The sequence below is a fragment of the Dermacentor andersoni genome, chromosome 9 (assembly GCF_023375885.2).
Source record: "Dermacentor andersoni chromosome 9, qqDerAnde1_hic_scaffold, whole genome shotgun sequence".
NCBI lineage: Eukaryota > Metazoa > Arthropoda > Arachnida > Ixodida > Ixodidae > Dermacentor > Dermacentor andersoni.
This window is the reverse complement of record NC_092822.1, coordinates 115,150,339-115,169,142: the sequence shown is the minus strand read 5'-3', so window position 1 is coordinate 115,169,142 and position 18,804 is coordinate 115,150,339. Positions and strand designations below refer to the sequence as shown.

Genomic DNA, 18,804 nt, shown 5'->3' with positions numbered 1-18,804 from the left:
ATTTGCCGATATGGCCAGCTTGCCTGTGGCTAACGGAATACCAGACACGTTCGGCGCTACGACAGAATGCTCGCAACGCACGCTGCTTCGATAGCTCTCGCTTGGGGTCGACAGCCAAGCGGCTAGCGGAGAGGTTTCGCGCGGGCGGGGGCGGGCTTCAAAACAACCGGAAGTGGACGATGTGACGTCGCATCGTGACGCAGGACCAGTGAAGGCGGAGCTTAGCCCCGCTCGCTCGGCGAACGAGTTGAGGAGGAAAAGCATGGCTGGGGAGGAGGGTAACTTCTAATCGTTTGTAGCTCCATTAATACATAACGCTTCACTTAAATTGTGGTGCGAATGTTCTACTTAAGCTGTACCCTACGCGTCTACAAAATTTGTCCGAACCGTTTCAGGGGCCCTTTAACTTTCTTCAACTGGGCGGCGATGGGTCCACTCATGATAGAGTAATTGGCTCGTGTGTCCTCTAAGGCGGTAACTGTGTGGCCTTCGAGAAGCACGTCGAGGTCAGTGGCTCTTTGCCATGTGTTGCAGTTTGGTCTTGGCGTAGGATCACGGCTGTGTCGTGTTGACCTGTGGTTGGAACGTCGTGTCGTCAGGTCTTCGTTTGTCGGCGTATTCCTTGCTTCTAGGCTTCGTCGGGATGGCGGCGTTTTAGTTGGAGGCCGAGGATCTTCATCAGTTAGACGAACAGGAATCGCACCTCCATCGGTTGCTGCTGTTAGTTTTCCGGATATGGGCTTGCAGACCGGCTCCGAGCTGGGTCAGTGTATGGTCGGCGTTGTGGCGACAGGTAGCGGCCTGGTGATGGCGGACAGGAGGGTCGTCGAGGGCTCCACTGAGTGGCGGCGAGGTAGTCGGGGATGTCAAGTGGCCGCTCGCCAGTATGTGGACAGCGAACCCTCATAGGCCCATCTCGCAGTATGGGCATCGACAGTAGACGTGGCCCGCTTCTCCGCCCTGATAACGGAGCGGACGATGGTCGGGCGCGCGCCAAATGTAAGTCTTTTTTGTAATGCTGCGTGGGGCGACGGGTTGGCGTGCTGGTGATGGTGGTGATGGACGACGCAACTGAGGCGTGACCGGGCGCTGGCGCGAGCGCGGAGGGGGAACATGACGGCTGTCTACGGCGGTGTACGTCATCGCTTCCGGCGGAGGCGGCGGCGATTGAGGGACCCCGAGTGACTTTACGATCTCCTTGTTGGATGACGTCGGCAATCGAATCCACTTGAGGCTACAATAAGAGGGACAACTTTCGAAGCACCCCCCGCACGACAGCATTGCTGGTCTCGCGCGGGTCGTCGGTGCCCAATGATTGAACTTCGTCGTAGTTTGTTGGGATCATGCCGCGGTTGAATTGCCGGTTCCGTATTTCCAGAGTGAAGCAATAAAACGACAGACACCGACCAAAAGAAATGCTAAAAATGAAGGAATCGTTAAGAGGTTTCGGCTTCGCTACGGAAGCCTTAATTGTTCGCAACGTTTACAACTTCACAACGTAATTTTATTGTTTCATTGCTTCATGTTTCATCCCGACCAGACGGGCTTCCGTCGAACCCTCGACTTTAGTTCCAGAGTTTTCTCGATGCTCGTGGTCTCGCGAAGAGTCTATTCGACCGTCTTCGGTGGGCTTCGTATCATTTCGGCGAAAAGTTATTGGTTCACACCACGCATGAGTAGGCGAACTTTGTTCTCCTGGGGAATTTCCAGGTCAGGCGTGGCCGAATAGACGGCTCATTTCTTCTGTAAGGATGGCAGCGTTCTCGCTTGGTAGCTGCACTCACGCTTCCAATCTAACTTCTGCCCTTTCTTTACGGACAACGCTTGTGACGGTCCTCAGGAGGTTACAGCGGAATAAGTCGCACGTCGTAAAGGTGGACTCCCGGTTCTCGAACCATGTCCTCGCGGTATCTTTAAAGGAGAAGTACACATGGCGTAGACTATCATCAGAGCTCCAGTTGTTAAAGGCTGAGATCCTTTCGAAAGTCCCGAGCCATATTTCGGGATCGTCTGACAAAGCTCCATGGAAGGTAGGCAGCTCTTCGGGTTGTTGAAGCACGATGGGAGACGCTCAAACTGTCATTGTTGTTGCTGACTTGGCGACGCTCTTCCTGGTCGTCTCAGGCAAAAATCCGGGCTCCGGGGGCAGTCAACTTCAATTTGGCGGGTGAAATGCAGTCCCCGAGAAAAGTATAAATAAGAACACGTGTAAATATTGACCAATGCTTGTTATTTCACCAAAAAATTGATTATGGGGCTCTACGTGCCAAAACCACGATCTGATTGTGAGGCGTGCGGTATTCTGGGACTCCGAAAACTTGGCGCACCCGCGGTTTCTTAGCGCGCACCTAAATCTAAGTACATGGCTGTTTTCGCATTTTGCCCCCATCTAAATGCGGACGCGGTGACAGGGTTTCAATCCCGCGACCTCGTGCTTAGCAGCCCAACTTCATAGCCACTAAGCAACCATGGCGGGTATTTTTTCACCAAAAATAAACTTGGTGAGCGTAGTGTTCCTTCCTAACACTCGGGAAACATACTGTACTATGGTGATATAGTGATTTTCAATCACTTGCTAAAAGAATGTTTTACAAAGGCTATGTTTGATGCACAGTCATTTGACTTCGTATATTGATTTGCCATAGGTTTCCCCACACATATATTTACTATTATATCTATGCGTCATGTGCAGTTAAGCCAAGGCAGCGACTAAATTTTGCACCGCTTATTAAGCTTTCTTATACTGCGCTCCGGAGCGCTTGAATGCATTACTTATTCCAAAGGCCTCAAAAAACACAAACACTTTGAACTTTGCATACACATAGCCCATGTGGTGCCCCTTATTTTAATCAAATATGAACTGAGCGTAGCTGAAAGTGAAGTTATCTCGGCACACTTGCTAAAGGAACATTTAACGAAGGCTTACAGTGTAAATCAGATCGGAGTTCAGTGTCTGCTTGATCGGCTGTCGTTGGCCGGCAGGCCTGTAGAGCTCACCTGCTTGTCCAAGGTGAGAACATGTGTGTCTATAGTGTCTGCTTCTCATCGTGGTTATCTATGACGAACGTCATTCAAACGCTGCGGCTACGTCAGTAGAGGGGCTGCACTGCTGTCCACATTGCGGATTTGGATAGGATTGGAGCAAACTTTATTTGTGCCTGCAGTTGGGCGCTCGCGCGCCCCGACGAGTGCCTACGTCATCTCCGAGGTTGCCGTTACTCGGCGCGGGTCTCCGCTCGCCGTTGCCGGCTCGCTGGGTCCCCGCCTTTCGAGCACCCCGAGGACCTGCTGGACGGCCCAGAGCTGTTCGTCTTGGTCGTAGCTCTTCGCGGCTGCCTCGAGCCGCGGTGGGATTGTTTTTGATCTTGCTTCTTCTGAATTTTTGATGCGGTCCCGCAAGATGGGCGTGTCATCTGCCGTCTCCCTCCGGCAGACCCTGCACTTAACGGTCGAGTATGTCTCGGGGTACATGCGATGCATCAGTCCTGGGCTCGGTAGCGATCCGGTCAGGAGCTGTCCAGTAGTACCGCCTCCGCTCGACTCAGCCTCGGGTGCGGGGGTCCACATTGCGGACCCGAGCCGGGCTGAAGAGTGGCCGAATGTTTACTGATACGGAGGCAAGAATTTCACCAGCGTTTACGTGGAAATTGCAGCAACGACGCGCTCTTCTGGCCTCAAAAGCGTCCAAGTACTTAAAAACTTCATATGTGTCGAATATTGTATATAGAGGTTCTAAAAAACATCCTCTTTAATACACATTAAAATAAATCGAATGGAATAAACTTGTTTCCGACTGCTGTTCTTACCTTGTACATGAATACATGGTAATAAGGCCATCTCGGAGAATGCAGTCTAATGAAATCCACAGACAGCTACAGAATTAATGAATTCATTATTACGAGCTATAGGTCATGCACAACAGCCCGAGGCCCTACATTTTCTAATGTACTCGCTACCTTAGAAAACACGGCAAGGATATGCGCTCTTTCTGGAAAAGCGGCATCCTTGAAGTAAATACCTCAGGTTAGTGGCACCGTCATGCAAGTAAGATAAAGTTCGGGCTGTCACAAGGCAGGAATACCTATGTGCTAGTGTACGAGTAACGCTGCTTAAGACTGATTGACAGTGAACTGCGAACAAAGGCTCATCGGTTGTGCTCACATTAAAGCATAGCGTAACGGCAATCGTCCAGTTTCATTAACGGGCACCTCAACTGGTCTATGCGGGGCGTCAACTTGATTGCTGCCATTGCATCGAAACGTCGTTACGAAATCGAGAATCCGGGACTGCGACACGCAGATCCAGACGCAAGGAGGAGGAGAGCAACAGTTGTGCGAGTGCTGTCTTACTAATTAGGTGCACAATCTTGAAAGCTAGGAATTTCGCTAGGAAATAATCCGCCGTCTGGACGTAGATTAAAGTTACGGCTAGCGGGAGATCCATGATGTAAATTCAACGCGCGGAGACAAGAATGAGAACAGCGCTTGTCCTCGTTTATGTGCGTTTCATCCTTTGCCTTCTTTTCGGGCGGGACACAGACAAGCAAACAGTGGCGTAGCTAGGTCTTCTGCCCCTCCCCCCCCCTCGAGTGTAGTCAGGAAGGGGAGGGTATAAAAATATTCCGGGGAGCGGGTGGTGGTGGTGGTGGTGGTGGGGGGGGGTTGATGTTCCAGCACGAGCACTGCCGCCTTGGATGCCACGCATGTCCCTTCCTTCACTTTCGTTCCATGAGATCGAGAATGTAGCAGGTATACGCGCTGTTTTATTTTCTGCGCCAAATAACGCAGGGTGCTGCACTGATAACTTGTGGTAAGCGCATTTGCACATCTGCTGTCAGACTGTAAGGCTTGGCAACCAATACAGATGGGGCATCGTGAGAAATGTGGGTCACAAGTCACAAAAATATTTTAATAAAGGTTTAATTAGCGATTTTAGAGGAAATATTGCATTTGCAAAACTGAAGCCCGACAGTCATATGTTGCCCAACAGCAACTCCACAAAAATTGTCCTAGGTACCGCGGCGCGAACTCAGGGGCGGCGCTATGGGGGGGGGGGTGCACGGGGGCGGCCGCCTCCACCCCCAATATTACCACCTGCCCCCCCCCCCCCCCCCCCCCCAAGTGCGCCGAAAAGCTGATCCAAGGTAGGCAGTAGGAAAGAAAATGTCAATTTTGATGTCATAATTTGGAGGCAGATGTATGAGAGCAGCGCCGCTTAGAAAGGACGGCCTTGTTTAAGCATAACAATTTATTACAGAAATTTTCTGATCATAAGCAATTACTCTCGCGCTTGTGATAAAATAGGCGCTTGAAGTACAGCGCGAACTGCCGCAATGAGATAGAAAATGGTTCAAACCGTTCTGAATAGATTTAAAAATGGGCTGCATTTCGTCGTTGTTCGGACTGCTAGCGTGAGCCGGCAAGTTCGTTGCTCGGATGTAATAGCCTCGGCCACAAAATCTCAAGGGAGGTCAAACGAGTTGAGAGGTCATGGCCCTTCTATGCCGCAGCTTTTCTCACATAAAACCGTCGGGACAACGCTGCCTACTCTCAAAAAAAGACCCGGTGAGCCAACCACCCTTCCAGGACGCCACCACTTAGTCATCCGCTCCGCGAACCTAACTGCCTGTCGTAAAGACATGCGCGCCGAATGCCGACGCACTCGGGATTGTTGCGGCTTTAGGTGGCGTTTGGGCCAGGAATCCAACAAGCCCATCGACGAGTACATCCGGTAGTAGGAATGAAGGAAAAATTATGCAGATCCCACGCAATGTGGGAATCCATGTACGCGAAGCTTGATGTGCTGTTTACTTTGATTGACGATAATTAGCGGACATGTTGACAGTGAATGTTTCTTTTCTTCATCGTTCAGTCCGACGGGATAGTGCTGAGTTCTGACGTTAAACGCTGCGCGCAGCCCTGCTGTTTGTCTGCGTAGTACACAGAACACACAGGGTAGAGGTGTATGCTTGAGGCATTGTTGTGCGCCACACTTTATAACGTCTGAGAGGGTTGGGTGTTGTCATTGCCTCGCATGTCACATTCCCTCACAAGGAACATCGCATCGTGGCGGAAGTATTAAACTTTAATTGAATTATGGCGTTTTTTATTCAGCCCCCGTCTAAATGCGGCTGCCGCGGTTGGGATGAAATTCGCGACCTCGAGATGTGACATAAACGCAAAGCTACCGGGGCAGGCATTGACGTGTTGATTTGACGTGCCTACGTTTCCACGGTGTCGCCGAGACCCTGAGGTGTGCTTTAATTAATGCGGCTGTTTTTCTGCACGCCCTGCGTAAGTCTTTCGCTTGATATATTTACATGGTGCTTCTTTTTCTGAAATAGCAGGGACGTATCGTACCGTAATTTTAACTTAAATTCACCCCGTTTCCGCGCAACCGCTGTCGTGCCTATAGTAGTAGCGTTTCGTTGCCTTCTCATGTCACTTTTGCTCTTTCCCCCACCCTCTTCTCGTTGAATGGGAACTGCGAGCGAAGAGTGGCAAGGCTGTTATTCACTCGTTTAGCGACTGCGTCTGTTCTACCCTCCCTCCTCTCTACGATTCTATATAGCTAGCCTCTGGACTTGCACGTTAGTAGAAAGGTAAGCGCTGCAGTTTCTGCTATGCTTTTGCGGGGGGTCACGGATAATTACAGCCATCAAGAGGCTAACGTGGCGACGCCCAGTGAGCTCCAGAGGGTATGTGCATATTGGACACGGTGCAACAAACAAGTTTCAAACAACAAACAAGTGCAAAAAACAAGTTTCTAGCGTCGCCTTCTCTGTCGCGCTACTGTCACATATACAGCAGCTTTCTGTTACCCTTGCAGGATGTTTTCTACTGGTGCATCCTCATTTGCCAACGGTGGATACAGTAACTGGAAAAAGGCATAGAAAAAGATGCTGGTTTCAGAAAGCACGAAAACTCACTCGCGCATAAGTCTTGCCAGGCATCGTGGATTTCCTACACGCATATGAAGTCGGGAGGACAGAGCAAGTCAGGTGCAACACATCTCGGCGACGCGTACTCCTGGGGTGCGCAAGAAAATCACCTCTATTATAGCAAGAGTCGCAGGTATCTTGCAATTCGCTGCCGTTCAGCGAATCGTTCAGAGGCGCGACGATGAAAGTGCCACAAGTGAAAGTGAGAACAAGGGAAACTTCGTTGAGCTCTTGAACTTGCTTGGCAAATATGACGATATAATTGTCAGAAAGAAACTGAATAGTGGAGCAGCGAACGCGAAGTACGTTCATCATTCGATACAAGACCAGGTCCTCGAAATGCTTAGCCACATCACATTAAGAAGTATAAAGGAAGTGATGGAAAGCTCCAAGGACTTAAGCAAGATGGAGCAATTATCAGTTGTGGTAAGGTACTACGCAGTAAGGTACATTGAGCGGTTTCTTGGATTATTTCTTGGATGGGAATAGCTACTCAGCTGTGCATTGCTCAAGCGTATAATGGTGCGAGTGTCCTGAGCGGTGCCTCATGGGGCGTCCAGGCGGTGTTCAGGCAGGAATTGACGCAGGCAGTGTACTTCCACTGCATGAACCACCGCCTCAATCTATTCATCGTGGATGTCTGCAAGGTGACAAAACCGGTGAGGGATTTTTTTTATCTCTCTTAGAATGCCTCTATGTTTTCCTGAGTGGATCTGTAATTCACTCTCTATGCGTGGATGTGCAGAAAAGGTTGTTTTTACCAGTGATAGAGCTGCAGCGTCTCAGCGATACGCGATGGGCCTAGCAGATAGCGAGCGACTTGCACAGTGGCAATGAAAAGCTTTCCTGCTATTCTTCTATGTCTCGCCGAAGCCATTGAGCAGGAGAGCAACGGAAGCCAGGGGTTCGCTTCAGCAAATGAACCTGTCGTTTCCCTTCCAGTTAAGCCTATATACCAAGGTACTCACCCGCCTTAAGGTTCTTTGTGACCTATTGCAAAGTAGAGACTGCAATATTAGTCAGACATGCCTCATGGCACGCACAATCATTGACGAGTTCTTCGAAATGAGAAATTCGCAGAACGCATTTGACACTGTCTGGGCGTAAACCTGCAGTATTTCTGAGGAGAACGGGGTGTTCAAAAGAGAAAAGCACAGAATGACGCGCCTTCCGCTGCATTTAGAACACTATGTAGTGAGAGAAGGACGGCGCGTTGAAGAAGAGTCTCCAGATTCAAAGAAAACATTCAGAGTTTTTCTACCCCGTTTGGATCACCTAATTGTGGAGCTCACTAGGCGGCTAACGGACGATAATGACGTACTCTGCGGAGTTAGCGCCATCCACCCACGGAGGGAGAACTTTCGTGGACGTCTCCTTGCTCAAGCCTTTCGCCGAGCACTATGCACGCGATATCTAAAGCGCTGAAGTTGAGTGCAAGCTGATAACGAAACCTCTTCAGCGCATCGAAGCCGAAAGGAAGTGCAAGATAGAGACACTGCTGCGATTGGTGACTGTCTTGGGAGAATATAAACTAGCCTTCCACAAACTGCACAAGCTAGGTGTTATCGCCGTGACGATACCGGCATCGTCATCATCTTGCGAACGCACGTTTTCGTGGCTTCCTTCAAAGATTAAAGACTTGTCTTCGCAGCAAGATAACGAATAATGGTCTGAGCGACCTCGCTGTGCTTGCGGTGGAGCGATCTCTTGCCGATAAGATAGATCTTCAGCGTGTTGTCGACGTGTTTGATGCTGCGCACAGTAATCGACGTATACGTCTGCATTAGTACCCATGATACCCCATCGTATCTTTGCGGCGCTTTCGTGGAAAAATTGTGCCGCACGGGCGTAGGACCGACACCCATACCGGTATCAGAAGACCCGCTTCACCATTGAATAAATCCCGGCTGTGTTTTGTCTTATACTGTCACAGCGCAGGCATTGGCATCTGTCGTTGTGACGAAACCTTCCCCTGCCCCTGTCATGGCTTTGAAAGAGATTCCACACAGGGTGCTCTCCGAGGCCGCGTCGGTGGCCTAGCTTGTGAAGTGAACAGTGTGTAGTCGGAGAGCTGTTAGTTGCGTTTGTGAAACTTGTTCTACTGTATGTCCAAATGTGACACAAACTGAAATACCTATTGCGTGCTCTGTTTTTGCAGTTCTATCCTCTGCTCTATTTGTTTTTGTTATTCTTCTTTACCATTTCCAGCGTTTAGAATTACCAGCCGGTGCCACAAGAGTATATTAACTTCATTTTCTTTTGTAATCTGGCGCGTCTTTACCAAAGTTGGAATTGATATGCACATTGCTTATAGTTGTTAGTTCTCTCTCCTGTTGTGAAATATACTCTTTTGTAGCTATATTGCGATCTATTTAACTGATGTTATTTTGTTGCTGCTGGCTACCTGTTTTTTGTTCTTTATTTAATACTGTTTTTTTTGTACGTGCTTACCATGGTGTTATAAAAATTTTCATTTTCTTAGCAGAAGTGTAAATATGCTAAATTTTAATTTATATCTGACTGCGATGCTGGAGGATCTTATTCACACTAATGTCTTTAGGAGGCTTACGTAACTCAAGACACACCCTCCTCCCCTTCGCACCAACACCCCCAATCCCCGACCCCTTGAGTGATGGGAAACCTTGTTATCCAGCCCGGCCCTACCGATTCAGCTTGCACTGACGGACAAGGACCAGGAGCTGCTGGGAACATATAGGTCCCGTAACTAGGGAACCACCCCGTCTGGTGCCTGTGATTCATCATCATCATCAGCCGAGTTAAACATAGCGAAAACACAACGCATAAGTTCCCCGCCTCCCATGCCCCCCTAAAGGGACTCAGTTGCTGTGGGTGCCCCCCCCCCCCCCCTCCAGTCAGAAAATCCTGGCGCCGCCCCTGCGTGCAGTATTTTGGCCATGGGCAGGCCTGAACCCCAACCAAAATTAAATAGCATGTCAGTGACGCCGATCTCTACACCCTATCAGAAAACACCACCTGCCTTCCTGCTGCCAGGGCGTCAATGCTATGACAGTTACGACTTCTCTTCATTCTGATCCTAAAGTCTTTCTTTATTTGCTGCTGTTGGCAAACGCCATTATCCGAACTGCGGTACCGCCACAGTGTCGGGAACGGAATAGAGCACGCTTCGCGTCGATTCCTGGCGCCACCAGACCAAAGGAAATGATCAACCCTTCCCCTACCGGAAAATGGGGGTAAGCGAAGCTTGTCTTTCGTGCACCTCGCTTTCGTCACGGTAAAGTAACCCACAAGTAAAGGTGCCGGATTGCGTCGGCCTCCCGCTCCCTCAGCTCGGCATCTTCTGCTCGTTGCAATCGTATTGCATGGGCTTGGGCAGCTCTAACGGCTGGATCGGCGCGCCGACGGCGAGCCCTTTCATGGACGAATTATGGCTGCCACTCGTCGAAGGCTGCGCTTTCCTCAGGGGAACGTTCAACGCGTGGCAATCACATCTGTTTACCAAGACTGAATTGAACGGAACGAACCCGGCGCAGCGCGCGCGACGCCCTTTCCTGCCCTTTCTCGCCCCGGCAGAAGCGAAACGGCTCTGATTGGTTGCGCGCGTGGCGTGAGCTTGCGCCTATGCAGCTGGAATCCTTGCTTTTAACTGGCGCTTCGGCGCCGGCGCAGCTGTCAAATCATAAACCGCCCTTTATCGCAGGTGCTCTGCTCTGGGAGCAACTAGTTTTTTTTTTTTTTTTTGCGTGACTACAACTCCACTTGTGAGCCAATAGAAGCTTCGCTTGAAAAAGAGAAGGCCGTGATGAAGCCCGTGCCAGTAAAAGCTTGCGTTACTGTTGGTCTGCACTCGCAATGGAGAGAATAGAGAGATTGACGTCGCTGGTGCACTATTTCATATTTCTTTCGGTACTGATGCCCGCAGTGCCAAAGTACTGCAGGCTCTAGCACCCTAGGCGATTTTGTTTAGAGAAGTTTTTGTTGAGGTAATAATATGAATTTGGGTCATCAGTTACCGAATTGCACTGTTTCTTCTATAATTGCTAATTAAGCAGTTATTGAAGATTAAAGAACGTTATCAAAGAAATTATTAGAGAAAAATTAAGCGCCTGAGAAAGAAGCACAAAACATTCACTCCACAATTCATGGAGCTAAAGCATGATCTGCAACGTAAAGTAAAACAAGCAAGAAGAAACTTTTTTTAGCAACACCATTGCCGACTTCATTAAAAGTGATCCCAGAAAGTTCTGGCGCTACCTCACTCAAAGTAAAAAGCAGATCCAGAAACTCAGAGTTGATGATAAAATTCTGGATGACCCAACTTCTATTGCAGAGACGTTTAATCAGTACTTTCAATCTGTTTTTTCAACGCGTGACGAATATAACCTGCCGAATGTTTCTCCTGTATTAGAAAATGAGTTGAATATAACTAGTGAGGTAGTGAGGGTGTTCTTGCCATGCTATTGAAGCTAGATAATAAGGAATCCACTGGCCCTGACGGACTGTCAAATGCATTTTTGAGGCGTTACGCTCAACAAATCTCAAATTTTTTTACCACAATGTTTAACTTTTCAATAACTTCTGGTGTCGTACCAGCCGACTGGCGTATAGCCCGTGTGGCGCCTGTCCATAAAGCCGGTGACCGGCTGCTTCCTAAAAATTACCGTCCTGTTTCTGTTACTAGTAGTTGTTGCAAGCTTTTGAAACACATAGTCGTGAGTTTTATTCAGGAATTTGTTACTAAAAACAATATTTTGTCTCCCCATCAGCACGGTTTTCGAAAGGGTCTATCTACAACCACACAATTTATTTCGGTGGTGCACGAGATATCGAGCGTACTTGACCAGTCTGGTCAAATTGACATTCTGTTTTTAGACTTATCGAAAGCCTTCGATAGAGTGCCTCATGGAAAATTATTGTATAAATTAGAGTGTATAGGGTTACCTTTGTACGTTATTCAGTGGATTGCCTCGTACCTAGTTGATAGAAAGCAGTTTGTGGAAATTGATCATTGTCCGTCTAGTGCGCTGTCTGTTACCTCGGGCGTTCCACAGGGGAGTGTTTTAGGTCCGCTACTGTTTCTTCTGTTAATGATTTGGTGGACGTAGTGCCTCGTGATGTATCCATAAGAATGTTTGCTGATGATTGTGCTGTTTTTAGGAAAATATAATCCACAAATGATCATTTCTTGTTGCAAAAAACTCTTTTGGCTATCGATGATTGGCGTATGCGTTGAGGTATGGCGCTGAGTTCGGAGAAAACTGTACTTTTACGTGTCACAAAGAAAAAAAAATGTCCTAGCTCTTGTTCTTATCAGCTCCATAACCAGCCTGTATTAGAAGTTTCCCAATATAAGTACTTAGGCGTGACTCTTAACTAATAAGCTTGCTTGGTCGGAGCATATATTGGACATTTCTTCATCAGCTCTGCGGAAGCTGTGGTTCCTTAAATGAAAACTTAAACACGCTCCAGTTAGTACCAAGATGTTAGCTTACAATACATGTATTCGGTCAAAACTAGATTATGCTGCTGAAGTTTGGTATCCCCATTATAGGAAGGATATTATACAACTCGAAAGAGTCCAAAGAAGGGCAATAAGATTTATTTTTGATAGATACAGAAGGCACAATTCGCCATACTTATTGATGCAGAAGTACAATGTACCGACTCTCGAGGTTCGCCGGAAAATTAGTCGTCTTAGCTTTCTTCACAACTGTCTTGCAGGGAAAACTAAATTAATACTTCCCAACTGCATAAAACCTTTAACTACAAGGACAACTAGACACAGCCATGAATACTCTATATCGCCAATTTTCGCAAAAACCAATGCACACAAGTAACTTTTTTCCCCACAGTGTCCGAATGGAATTCCTTGCCCCGGCAGATTTTTGAATCCGCTGCCTTTATGAAAGTGCTCGAGTCTCATATTGTAAACTTCGATGGTTGAACATTGCTACGGTCTTCGTGTTCTGTTGATTTTTATTGTTGTTGATATTCGTTTCATTGTATGTATCCTTTGTAGCCTCTCCTGCTAGGACCAAATGACTAGTCTGCAGTATTGTGTAAATAAATAAAATAAAAATAAATATCCTATTTTAATATAGCTCGGACTGAACGGAAGAGGGACCCCAGAGCCACATCGCCGTACTGTATGTTTAGCGACGCCCGCTCCGAGCATGTAGTGCACCGCACGAGCACACGAAAGGTTCCGCTAAGGCGAGTAGTTCAGCGACCACTTAGCGAATTGCGCTTTTTAGCCGGCACATTCGTGCAATTATTACGTAGAATGTTTATCAAGCTGCAGCCGACAATTCTGCGCCAATACACATCTGGTGCATCGGGTACATGAGCACGGGTTGCTGGTTACTGGAATATTCTTTGCCATTTACGCCCAGTCAAGCCGGCAGAAAGAGGGGGGAGGGGGGGGCTTCAGACATATATCACCCACTTCCAGAAAGGTATTCGCTTTCTTCAGCGAATTATGCGCTTGAAGCCGCATGTTTGTTAAGGCGAGGATATTTAGGTAGCGCCCGTTGTTTTATGGCGTAGTTCAATGAACTACAGAGTAGTTAACCAGCACATTGGTAGCGTTATTATGCAAGTGGTTATATATACAAGCCGATTAGTTTACGAGTGTTGTCTGCAGCGGCGCAAGAGCCACCGTGGACGGTGACAGCCATAGGCGGGAAGTTTTCATTTTGCCGGGGGGGGGGGGGCGCTGGGGCCCGATGAGCTTTCCGAAACACACACACACACACGCACACACACACACGCACACACACACACACACACACACACACACACACACACACGCACACGCACACACGCACACGCACACACGCACACGCACACACGCACACGCACACACACGCACGCACACACACACACACGCACACACACGCATACACGCACGCACGCACGCACGCACGCACGCACGCACGCACGCACGCACGCACGCACGCACGCACGCACGCACGCATATATATATATATATATATGTTTCTTGCACTTGAAACTTCGTAGGACCGCGAAGAGAGAGAGGTAGCAAGGACAGGAAAGGCAGAGAGGTCAACCAGATGAGCACCCGGTTTGCTACCCTACACTTGGGGGAAAGGGGAATAGAAAGAGGGAAAAGGAAGAGAGTAAGCACTGAGTGTGTGTGGATGGGTGCACAGGGACACTGTAAACGGTGCCTTTAGCGGGTGCACTTCAAGCAGTGCACTAGTGCACGAATCGCTTTTCGGGCCAGTGACGGGTGTGGCCACGGACCGAGTATCTTTGACTCGGAGAACGGTCATGAGTCCAGACGTTTTAAATTAGTCTGCAGAGAGACCCGTTGTACATCGTAGCGAGGGCTACGACGTACAGCACGTACGACGTATGCAATATGTACTCGATGGTTTCAACGCACCCAGAGGAGTCGCACACCGGGCTCTCAGCCATTGCCATACGATAGAAATAGGCGTTCGTGAATGCTACTCCCAGCCACAAGCGACACAACAAGGTTGTTTCGCCACGGAAAAGGCTAGATGGCAGTTGTAGCCGTAGCGTGGGGCCCAGTTTATGCAATCGTCAATTGAAGGCACTTGAACTCCGTAAATATTGTGTCTTTTGCGTGCAAGGAGACGAAGTTCCCTGGGAGCGTCCTACCTCGCCAAAGTTATTGGACGCGTCTGGGTGTCTTCGTGGGCAGACCGGGCAGCCTTGCCAGCAAGGTTGTTGCCAACGATGCCCCACTGAGCAGGAATTCATTGAAATATAATGTTGTGCCCTCTTTACAGAGCATGGTGGGGAACTTCCCTGATGTCGGATATCTGCTCGTAAGTTCTGTGATATAATGAAGACTTGATACTGTGAAGAGCTGCATTAGAATCCCGAAATAGGACCCATTTCTATGTTGGCTCTTCGGTGACGTACGCCATAGCGGCATGGAGAGCTGCAAGTTCTGCCGACGTAGATGTAGTCATGTGTGACAATTTGAATCTAAATGTAACCTGCTTAGCTGGAACGACGAATGCTGCAGTTAGCTGGTAGGTGAGGTCGAACCGTCAGTGTATATATATGTATGGGTTCATTATAGGTCTGGTTTAGTAATAGGAGCGTCAGTTTCTTCAGAGCCGGCGATGGATGATTGGCATTCTTTGGAATTCCGGGAATAGCAAAATTCACTTGAGGCTGTCGCAAGCTCCATAGGGGAGATGAAGGCTTCGCCGCCGGTGTATAAGATGACGGTATGAACTCTTGACGAGCGCTAATCACTCTTGAAAAGGTCGCTTGAGGTCTCTGGTAGGGACGCTAAGTGATGGTCAGGGATCCTTGACACATGGCGAATGTGCGCTCTGAGAGAGTCGACAGCTACGTGTGTCTGGATTATCTGGTGGTGGTGGTGGGGGTGGTAAACTTTATTGAAAAGGGGAAGGGTAAAGGGGAACGTGGCTGAGGGATCGGGCTCAAGTAAGGTCCTGGGCCTGCTTGGCCTTCTCCGCCCAGTCCACCAGTTCAAGCTGTCGGTCGACGTCACCGGAACTGAGCCAGGCGGTCCAGTCAGTCTCGCTGCTGATGGGGGGATGAAAAAACGGGAGCAATGTGCATTCCCACATTATGTGTGTGAGTGTTCCTGTTTGTGAACAGAGCCTACATTGGTCGCTTTCCTTGCCTCCTGTGATTTTGTTAATGTACTTTGGGTGTGGGTATGTGTTTGTCTGGAGTCGCCTAAACGCGACCGCTTGCGTTTTATCGAGTTGCTTGGGCGGTGGTGGGAGCGCGTGACGCCTCAAACGATGTCTATGGGCTATTTCATGATAAGTCTCACAGGGTTCCTCGTGTCTCTCCTCCTCATTCACGCCGTCCGCATTCGCGGACGAGGCTCGGCGCGCGAGATCTCGAGCCAAACTGTGAGCCGACTCGTTGCCGGGGACATCCGCATGGGCGGGGTCTGCACGAGGCTTTCCAAGCCGCTTAGGGGGCGCCGCGTGAGGACACGGTACGCCTGTTTAAAAATTATACCGCGGACGAAATTGCCGATGGCCGGCTCGCTATCGCTGATGACGGTATTGATGATGACGGTATTGATGATGGCCATGGCAATCGCGATTTCCTCCGCTTCCACCACTCGGCCAGCAGTGATTGTTGTGTGTTCTATCAATCCTCCGTTGTGATCCGCTACCACCGCGTTCATGAGGTCGCCGCGAGGGTGTCTCGCTGCGTCTGTGTAGACCACTCCATCTTGCGAGCCGTAGCGTCGCCAAATGGCTTCATTGCGGGCCTGCCGACGGCCCTGAGGGAACTCAGGGCCTATGTTGCGGGGTAGAGGCGGGGCTAAATATGCCCTCTGACCTTTCGCGGAATCGTCATGTACTCTGTAACCTCAGGGATGGCCTCGAGACTGAGCTTCCGGAGGACTGTGCAACCAGCCGGGGTTAGCGAGAGACGACGGACTTGGGCTGTGTGGTAAGCGTCTAAGAGCTCCTCGATCGTGTCGTGCATGCCTAAGGCCTCTAGCCTTGCGGTGGCCGCGTGGTCCGGAAGGCCCAGGGCTGCCTTTATGCTTCGTCTGATCATTGCGTTTAATGTTTAAGTCCGTGGTTGAGTACATGGTGTCGAGTACATGGTTCTACTGGTTATGTATGCCTGCACAATCGTCCTCGCCCATGCCGTGGTGCCGATTAGCCACTCGGCGAATGAGCCCCCTCTGGAGCCCTCTGGAGTTTCTTTAACATGAGCCCGCAGCGCAGCGTGTTCTGAAAGTCTAGCCCCAATATCTTGATACTGGGGCGCTCCAACCTTAAGTTCAAGGAAGTGCCTTCCCCGTGGTAATCCCCGGGGACAGCTACTTCGGCCTGGCTTGATCAGGAGGTATTCGGACTTTTCCGGTGGGCACGTCAGGCCCCTTGACCCCGCATGAGCTTGTACGACGTCGATGCCGCGTTGCATGATCTCTTGAAGAGTTTGTGGATCATCCGCCGCTGCCCATAACGTCACGTCGCCAGCGTAGAGGCAGTGGTGAAGCCCCGGGATAGAGCACAGCAGATCCGGGAGCCCGTGCATCGCCGCGTTAAAGATAAAAGTGGAGATTACTGATCCCTGCGGCGTGCCTCGGCTCCCCAGCTCTATAATGTCAGTTTCATGTTCGCCGACTTTGATGCAGCACTTCCGGTCGGTGAGAAAGTTTCGGACGTATTGGTATGCTCGGTTTCCGACATCCAGTTGGGTGAGGCCCTCGAGCACCGCTGCATGGGCGACATTGTCGAAGGCCTTCTTCAGGTCGAGGCCCAGTCCGCTGGACTTTCAGGTTGCATCACCTGCCTTTTTAACTGAAGGAGTACATCTTGGGAGGACAGGTGTGGCCTGAAACCAAACATGAAGGGGGGGAACTCGTCCATGTCTTCTACGTCTTCATTGAGACGGTCCAGGACAACGTGCTCCATCAGTTTGCCGACGCATGATAGCGAAATCGGACTGAGGTTGTCCGCCTTCAGTAAATAAATAAATTATGGGGTTTTACGTGCCAAAACCACTTTCTGATTATGAGGCACGCTGTAGTGGAGGACTCCGGAAATTTCGACCACCTGGGGTTCTTTAACGTGTACCTAAATCTAAGTACACGGGTGTTTTCGCATTTCGCCCCCATCGAAATGCGGCCGCCGTGGCCGAGATTCGATCCCGCGACCTCGTGCTCAGCAGCCTAACATAGCCACTGAGCAACCACGGCGGGTCGCACTGAGTGGTTTGCCTCGTTTGGGTATAAAGACGATCGTGGACGTCTTCCACTCTTCCTGGATGGCGCCCGTCTTCCAGCATTCGTTCATGAACTCGGTGAGCCGCTCCATTGCGGCCTCGTCCAGGTTGCGCAGGATCTCGTTGGTCACGCGGTCCGAACCCGGCGCCGAGTTCGTCCGCAGCTTGAAGGCGACGGGCGACACCTCAACGAACATAAAGTCTGCGTCTATGTGTGCGTTCGGCCGGCCGCGGTAGGCCGCAGGTAACGGTGTCTTGAGTTGCGGGCCGACGTACTTGTCTCGCATCTCGGCCAGGAACGTCCCCGGGTCCCGAGCATGCCTGTGGATTAACTTGGCTATGTTTCTTCTGCCTTCGGCCCTGGTGGTGTCCGGGTCCAGGAGGTGGCGTAGGAGGTGCAACGTCCGGGCTGCGCCGAGTCGTCCCCTCATGCGATCACATATTTGGTATCATTGCTGCCGGGTGACCTCGGTCGCGTGATCGGAGATCGCTGCGTCGAGTCGAGTGATTCTTCCCTTTATGGCTTGGTTATCTTTCTCCTGCTGTTGCGAACGCCAGAGCATGCTCGATCTTGCCTTCCATATGTGGAGCAGCCTGCTGTCGACGTTGGAGGTTTTCGGGACGTCTTCCGGGTCAAGATGTTCCGTATGCTCTTCCACGTCGTCCAGGAGTTGGCTCGTCCAGGATGAGATATTGGCGATGGATCCCTCACTGGCTCGCGTTCTTCTGGACTCGCGGAAGTTGTCCCAGTTTGTAACCCAGATGCTTCCGGCGACGCTTTCCGCGTGCACAGATTTCCATGTGAAAGATGCAGTGGTCACTTCCCAGAGTTTCGCTGGTGTTCGTCCAGGCGTAGTCTTGCGAGTGGACGACGAACGTCAGGTCCGGGTTGGTGTATACCTGACCTCGGCTGCCGATTCTGGTGCGGGCGGTGGTATCGTTGATTAGCGTTAGGCCTAACTCTTGCGCGGCTTCTGCTAGATGTCTACCCTTGCGGGTGTCGCCCAGGTATCTCCACAGAATATGACCAGCGTTGAAGTCCCGAACGATGAGCAGGGGGCAGTCGCGGCTGACTTTGTGGGCCGAGGCAGCCCTAAACACGTGCGTAGGGCTTGACCTTTTATGCTCTCCAAAGCGCGAATGTTCGTCTT

At 50.2% G+C, this 18,804-nt stretch overlaps 1 pseudogene; it reads left to right on the top strand.

Moving 5' to 3' along the window:
- Window positions 1-735: 735 nt before the first annotated feature.
- On the top strand, window positions 736-8,727 carry LOC126529560 (uncharacterized; annotated as a pseudogene).
- The last annotated feature ends 10,077 nt before the right edge of the window (window positions 8,728-18,804 follow it).